Source organism: Mustela lutreola, chromosome 7 (genome assembly GCF_030435805.1).
Source record: "Mustela lutreola isolate mMusLut2 chromosome 7, mMusLut2.pri, whole genome shotgun sequence".
Classification (NCBI taxonomy): Eukaryota; Metazoa; Chordata; class Mammalia; order Carnivora; family Mustelidae; genus Mustela; species Mustela lutreola.
The window spans coordinates 71,199,985-71,207,964 of NC_081296.1; the positions used below are offsets into that span (position 1 = coordinate 71,199,985).

General features: G+C 40.1%; 1 pseudogene; it reads left to right on the forward strand.

Moving 5' to 3' along the window:
- Window positions 1–2,706: 2,706 nt before the first annotated feature.
- On the forward strand, window positions 2,707–5,120 carry LOC131837179 (cAMP-regulated phosphoprotein 19-like; annotated as a pseudogene).
- The last annotated feature ends 2,860 nt before the right edge of the window (window positions 5,121–7,980 follow it).

Genomic DNA, 7,980 nt, shown 5'->3' on the forward strand with positions numbered 1-7,980 from the left:
ACTGGTACCATTTTGGCAAATGATCCCTCAATGTCATAGTAAAGTTCTATCAGAACTCATGTAGGTTTTAAAGTTGTACCCTTTCACTTAAAACCATCTGTCTGTCCGTCCATCCATCCATCCATCCATCCAACCATCCATCCATCTATCCAACCAATTTTTCTTAACAGACTATCTTAGTCTGTTTGGGCTGCTATACCAAAATACCACAGGCTGGGTGGCATATCAACAGCAGAAATCTGCTTCTCACAGTTCCAGAGGCTTGGATGTCCAAGATCAAGGCATTAGCAGGATCATGTTCTGGTGAGGACCCTCTTTCTGGGTCATAGCCAGTACCTTTTCACTGTGTCCTCACAGAGTGGGAAAGGAGAGGGAGCTCTGTGGGATGTCCTTTGTAAGAACAAGAATCCCATTCATGAGGGCCCCACCCTCATGACCTAATCTCCTCCCAAAGGCTCCATCTTCTACCACCATCACACTGGGCATTAGGATTCCAACACGTGAATTTTGGGAGGACACAAACATTCATATCATGGCAGAGGCTGTATACCAGACTCAGTGCTATGTGCTGAACATGTCGCAGGCTGAAGAAATGGGTCCCTCGTGTTTAAAATGTGTCCCTAGTGTTTTAAATTAAGACATGGGGAGTTAATGGAAGAGGCACTTGGGGAGGAGGGTGTGGAGATAGGAAAGATGGAGAGAAAGGATAAGAAAGAGAAGTCACTGCCTTGGGGGCCCACAGGTCAGGAGGAGGCCATTGGATATAATGAGGAAGGCAAGAGAAGATGAACGAGAGAGATTCTTATACACTAGAAGTGGTGAGGTGGAACCAGCAGAATTTCGCCCTGACATGACATACTGTCTCTGTTGGTGTGCCTTATGGTTTTCAGTTCCCTTTCCAACAGCCAGTACTTTCCTAGCTTTCTGATGTTCCTGTTTTTTTTTCCTGAGCCAGCAGAGAGGACACCTTTGCAATTGTGTTCTCTGTAGCATCCTCATTTATCTTTAAAGCCTACCAGAATTGCTGCAGTGACTGGCTGTTCTACTGTATGGAAGTTCTACTTCATTTGTATGAATGTATGTATGTGTGTATGTACATTCTATGTACATACTATGTATGATCTACTTCCTTTTCCCCTTATGTGTGTGTGTGTGTGTGTGTGTGTGTATGCATAATGGGTGTATGTGTACACAAAAGAGAAGTAAGGGGACCTGGACTGTTGTAGTTCAGTCCTTACAATCCATTTCAAACAGAAGGATCCTGGTGACCTGGATCACAGTGGCATTCACCCCTTGCATCAGAGTCAGAAGCTTGATTTTGTTGGCACCCTAAGAAAATAGTCATTTCCCATTAACTTGGCTCACAGAAACTAATAAATACAAAACAGACTATTGAGGGTATGTGGGAAAATGTACGTATGTTCTAGAGAGCCATACTGAAGTGAGTGGGGATGCAATGACCTGGGTCTATTATTTGCTTTAAACTATTTTAGTTTTTCAAAATGCAAGAAAGTGAAGCAAGTGTGGGAAAATCTTGATAATGATTGAATCTGGGTAATGGGTATTTTATACTATCTGTATGTTTTGTACGTTATAATCTCATTATTACTATACCTGTACTTCTGTGTGTTTGGAATTTTTCTTAATATAAAAATTAAATATATAGGGGCACTTGGGTGGCTCAGTGGGTTAGAGCCTCTGCCTTCAGCTCAGGTCATGATCCCGGAGTCCTGGGATCAAGCCCCGCACTGGGCTCTCTGCTCAGCAGAGAGCCTGCTTCCCTCACTCTCTCTGCCTGCCTCTCTGCCTACTTATGGTCTCTGTCTGTCAAATAAAAAATAAATAAATCTTTAAAAAATTAAACATATAGGCTTCCCCCTCTCTCTCTGCCTGCCTCTCTGTCTGCTGTGATCTCTCTCTGTCAAATTAATAAATAAAATCTTTAAAAAAAATAAAAAAAAAATTAAAAATTAAACATATAAAGAAAATGACGGTAATTTCTAGAAAAATTAAAAATCAGGTTACCTTGGTGTTCAAGTTACCTTAACCAGGAATACAATGTAGAAAGCTAATTCAACGTAAGACTACTGGGTCACCCAAGATGGTGACGTATTCTTGTCTGCAGCTAGGAGCTCATTCTCCCCTTCTGCTCTTCTACCTCAGGATCTAATTCTGGGTTCTGTCTCAGAGACTAAGGCATCTGATTTTGACATCCACGGGCTTCTCCAGTTTTACGCCCTGTCCTGGGTCAGACACTTAAATCCTGCTCCAGACTGAGTGGGTTGGTGCGTCTATTGTGACCGCCACTGGCAACAGGCATCTGGTTCTCCTACTTCCAGCTTCTCATTTTGCTTTAGGACTTCTCATTCCTGGGACACATGAGAGACCCTGCTGACTCAAGTGCTAGTTCAGCTTCCACTTCTGCTGAACCACCATTCTATCAGATCTTGTAGGGGCTTGAAACCTGCAAAGCAGCGAGGCATGGTGCAGAGAGGATTCCTGACCTTGCAGCCTGATCTGTTGGCCCACTTTCTGCCTTGTTTGCCTGGAACCCACCCCAGGAAGGACACAGATGGCTAAAGGGAAAGGTGCTGAGGATACCTCTGTGTTTTACAAATCGTGTTCAAGGGCATGATTTATTAATTCAATCCTCATTCAGATCTGTGAGAAAGTTATCATTCCTATTTGAAGAGATAGGAAACTAGGATGCTGCAAGGTGAGGTCATGTGTTTATAGCCACAGAGTTAACTAGCAGCAGGACCCTGATAGGAACTTAGGTATTCCTGGAGGAGTTTATCTGTATCTAAATCCAAGTTATTACTAAGCTAGTATAATTCCCTAATTAAACTATTATTTGTAGTAACCAAGCCGAATTACCACAAATGATGAGTCATTATTAGAGCAGGCTAAAGTTGTTCAATAGAGAAATGCCTTACTTCCTTTTCATCTGTGTGTTACGAATTTATTAATTTTTTTCTAAGATTTTGTTTATTTATTTGACAGAGAGAGAGACAGACAAATGGACAGCACAAGCAGGCAGAGCAGCAGGCAGAGGGAGAAGCAGGCACCCCACTGAGAGGGGAGCCCAATGCAGGTCTTGATCCTAGGACCTGAGCCAAAGGCAGATGTTTAACAGACTGAGCCACCCAGGCACCCCTGTATTTACTAATTTAAACAAGACATTCCTAATGTTTCATTATGAGGAGTTGATAAATAATATCTATAGTTGATAAGTCAAGCAAAAGGGGTATAAATGTATCACATACAGTTTCAGTGGTAATTGAGAGAACTTAAAACAGAAACTTGTTGGAACATGAGTAATGGGTGTGGCAGAGATGTGGTTGGTGGGGATGGGAGGAAGGAGACTTTTTCTTTCTCATTTTAGACATGTCTATACCATGTGAATTTTTTTGGGTGGGGAGGGTGTGAGTGGATTGGGGGTGGGGAGGGCAGAGGGAGAGGGAGAGAATCTTAAGCAGATTCTGTGCTGAGTGTGGAGCCCAATGTGGGGTTCAATGTCACAACCCTGAGATCATGACCTGAGCCAAAATTAGGAGTTGGATGATTAACCAACAGCCACCCAGGTGCCCCAATACAGTCTGAATTTTTAAAAATATGGGTAAGTTTTACTTCAATAAATTTTAAAAGTCATTTAAAAGTAGAAAAAAAGAGGGGCGCCTGGGTGGCTCAGTGGGTTAAGCCACTGCCTTCGGCTCAGGTCATGATCTCAGGGTCCTGGGATCGAGTCCCGCATCGGGCTCTCTGCTCAGCAGGGAGCCTGCTTCTCTCTCTCTCTCTGCCTGCCTCTCCATCTACTTGTGATTTCTCTCTGTCAAATAAATAAATAAAATCTTTAAAAAAAAAAAAAAAATAAAAGTAGAAAAAAAGAAATGAAATAGAATGAAAAGTGTCCCCTCAATGAGTGATTTTTAAGTAGTTATATGTAATACTTGGCAGCCAATAGGGAAAAACAAAAAACAAAAAACAAACCACGAGGTTCACCTATACAGATCTTAAGTAGAAAAGGCAGATGGCGGCATGTTATGGTTAAGGAAATACCTAAGCATAAATATATTGTGTGCAGGTGTATGTGCACACCAAACTAGGAGGACACATATCAAAGTGACGCAAAAGTGTAAGGATGAGGGGTGGGGAGGAGAGAAAGATTGTGATAGGATTACCTCTCTTCACTTCTGGTTACGGTTTGGTTTTTTTCAAGGGGCAAGTATTGAACATGAACATGAATGGACTGTTTTGCACCTTCAAAGCTACAGTGGTTCTGACTACTCTCCCTTTTCCTTTTGTCAAAGGAGAGCTGAGTGTGATTGCACTGTGTTATGTATGAGGGTCAGGATCTTACACTGACTTGTGGTGAAGAAATTCACTGTTCCTTAATATCGTTAGAAAAGGGGAAGTCTGTGGATGGGATCATTCCACTCTCATGTGTTAACGTCACAACAGAGCTGACCAAGTCTGATTCATGTTTCTTTTTGTGTTAGATTTCCTTCCTTTGCTTTTTTTTTTAACCAAGGTTGTGTGGGATTTAAATCTCCAAATTCAGTATCTTGTGATTGTAACAAGGTATCCACCCCACACTTTGGAGTTCTGGATTTGGGGTTCTTGACTAAGCCTGATACTTGATTGAATCCTTTTGGCAAGGAGAAGCCAGGTTAAGACTTGAGCAGTATGTCTGTGCATCCCAGAGGCAGCCTCCACAGAGGAGCAGAAGGAAATAGAAGATACAGTAATTAGTGTAGAGAAAACTGAAGAAGCAACATTAAAAACAAGGTGTCCTCATCTGGGACAAAAGCATCGAGGTTCAGATTTCTTAAGGAAACAATTGCAGAAAGGGAAAAAATATCTTGATTCTGGGGATTATAATATGGTTAAAGCAAAAATGAATCAAGGTTTTGAGTTCAAGTCCCACACTGAGCATGGAGCCTACCTAAACACACACGCACACAACAACAACAACAACAAAAATGAAGAACAAGCAGCTTCCTACTGTAGTTCTGGATAAGACAGAAGTCACTGGTGACCACATTCCCACTCCATAGGACCTTCCTCAACAGAAACCATCTCTTGTGGCTAGCAAGTGGCTGGCTGATCAAAAGAGCTGAACTGCATGAATCTTCTAATTCCCATTATTTCTCCTTAATATGTTACTTCTCTGCTTTTTATTTCCTTTCACTCACTAAGTCATTTGAGAATGACAGCTTTGCAGGTAGCGGTAGTGTGTGCTGCTATTTTAAGGGAATATACGTGTGCAGAGTTTTGATTAGTTTTAACAGTGCACTGATAAAGAGAACATGTTAGAGCAACATAAAGTAATCTACTTGAACATGATTGTATATATTACCTAACTCCTAGTGAAGGACTGATTGAACAAGTTAAAAGCAAGTTTTAAAATTGTAATCTTTTGGCTTTCTTTAATTAATCTTAATTATAGCTTCGTATGTTACTCTTATTTAATATAACCTCTATTGTATTGATTTCTTCTGTATTTTCTTTTTGGATTTCATAAAACAGAAATTTAAGACAACCAGATGGAAGGAAGGTCACATTCTTCCAACAAAAATAGATGAGGCTCTGATAGATTTGTTTCTTTGTGCTTGAACTTGAATGGCTCTAAATGTCTTTCAACTTTAACATTAGAATTTTACTTGGGCAACATATGCCCATTCTGCTATAACTTACATGACTCTCGTGCTTAACAGCTGCCTTTGAGGCCAGTATTCTTATTCCATTCCATAGTGTCAGAATATCTTTTGTTGAAGATGTGAAGGAAGTACGCATGTGCATTGACTGTTGAATTCAGTTTTGTGCCATTTTTGTAAATACAGTAGTTTTGCACAAAAATAATCCTTTTGACGATTCATTTTCTTGTATTTTATTTTACTGTGGAAAGAATAGTTAACATAAGATTTACCCTCCTACCAAAAAATTTTTAAGTGTTGATATATTATTGTTGACTGCAGGTACAATGTTGTAGAGTCGGTCTCTAGAACTTACTAAGATTTTTTAAAATTAATTAATTACTGAAAGATTGTTTTTATTTATTTGACAGAGACAAGGCAAGAAATGGAACACAAGCAAGGGGGAATGGGAGAGGGAGAATCAGGCTTCCCACTAAGCAGGGAGCTTGATGTGGGGCTCGATCCCAGGACCCTGGGATCATGACCTGAACCAAAGGCAGACGCTTAACAACTTAGCCACCCAGGTGCCCCCATTTTGTTTATTTTCGGTAACTTAACTTCAAGGGTCTTGCTAACATTTAGAATTTTGAAAGATAAAGTTCACTGGTTTGTCAACGCTAGAGCTCTATAGTATCTATGTGTAAAACACAAGAAAACCTTGAATTATACATTTGGGTCTTAAAAAAGGGCTGTTAGAGTTAGCATAGAGCCACTGGTATGTATTCTCTGAGATCAGTCAAGTGTTTCTACCATTCATTAGATGATTCATTCAGTCATTTATGTAATCAATTTGTGCTAGATATTGGTAACCCAAAGATAAATGAGACAGATTCACTTCTTTAAGCCATGATATGTATAATTATGAATTTACCTGGGTGACCATGGGCACACTCTCTTTGGATACTCCATTTGTAAAATGAAGGCAACATCACTGTAATATTCACTACTAGGGTTCCAGTGGAAACTAAATGAGATTAACCATACCATGTAACACAGTGTCCATCGTATACTAAGTGCTCAATAAATATCAGTTTGCCCCCCCCCTTTTCTTTTAAAGCTTACTCACCTATCTTGGTAGTTAAGTTGTTAAAGACAAAGATTTCCAAGGAGGGATCCTTAGTTTAACTCTTCCCCCATATAGCACGAGAACTTTCCTTGCTGTCGTCTTCCTGAGGGCTTTCCATGCATTGGGGCTACTGATTGACAACGTTCTCCACAAAAAGAATTTTGTTAACATTCATAGATAATCCATCATTTCTTTTTTTTAAGATTTTATTTATTTATTTGACAGAGAGAGATCACAAGTAGGCATAGAGGCAGGCAGAGAGAGAGGAGGAAGCAGGCTCCCTGCTGAGCAGAGTGCCCGATGCAGGACTCGATCTCAGGAACCTGAGATCATGACCTGAGCCGAAGGCAGCGGCTTAACCCACTGAGCCACCCAGGTGCCCTAATCCATCATTTCTTTTAGGTAAATACCTAACAGTAGAATTTCTGGGTTATGGGATAGGTATATGTATAACTTGATAAGAAACTGCCGGTTTTCCAAAGAGCTTATACCATTTTATACCTCCATTAGGAGAGTATGAGAAGTTACTGCTAATCCTCACCAACATGTGGTATTGTCAGTTTTTTTCATTTAATTTTGATGAATTCTAACTTATGTATTTTTCCTTTTCTTTCTTTCTTTCTTTCTTTTTTTTTCCCTTGTGTTTTTGGTGTGATAGCTAAGAAATTATTGCCTGGGATGCCTGGGTGGCTTTGTCGGTTAAGCATCTGCCTTTGGCTCAGGTCATGATCCAGAGTCTTGGGATCCAGTCCCATACAAGGCTCCTTGCTCAGCGGGGAGACTGCTTCTCCCTCTGCCTGCCTCTCCCCTTGCTTGTGCTCACTCACTCTCTCTATCTGATTAAAAAAAAAAAAAATTAAAAGAAACTATTGCTTAATCCAAAGTTACAAATATTTAGACTTCTTTTTCCTCCTAGGAGTTTTATAGCTTTAGCTTTTACATATAAATCTATAATCCACTTTGAGTTAATTTTTGTGTATTGTGTGAAGGAAGGGTTCAAACTGATTCTTTTGCATATGGATATCCAGATGTCCCAGCATCATTTGTTGAAAAGGCTATTCTCTTTTCATTGAATTGTCTTGGTCATTTTGTAGAAAAACAATTGACCACAAATGTATGGGTTTATTTCTGGACTCTCAGTTCTATCCCATTGATTTATATGCCTACCCTTGTGCATCATTTCATTGGAATAATTCATTGTAGTTCTAACTTGCATTT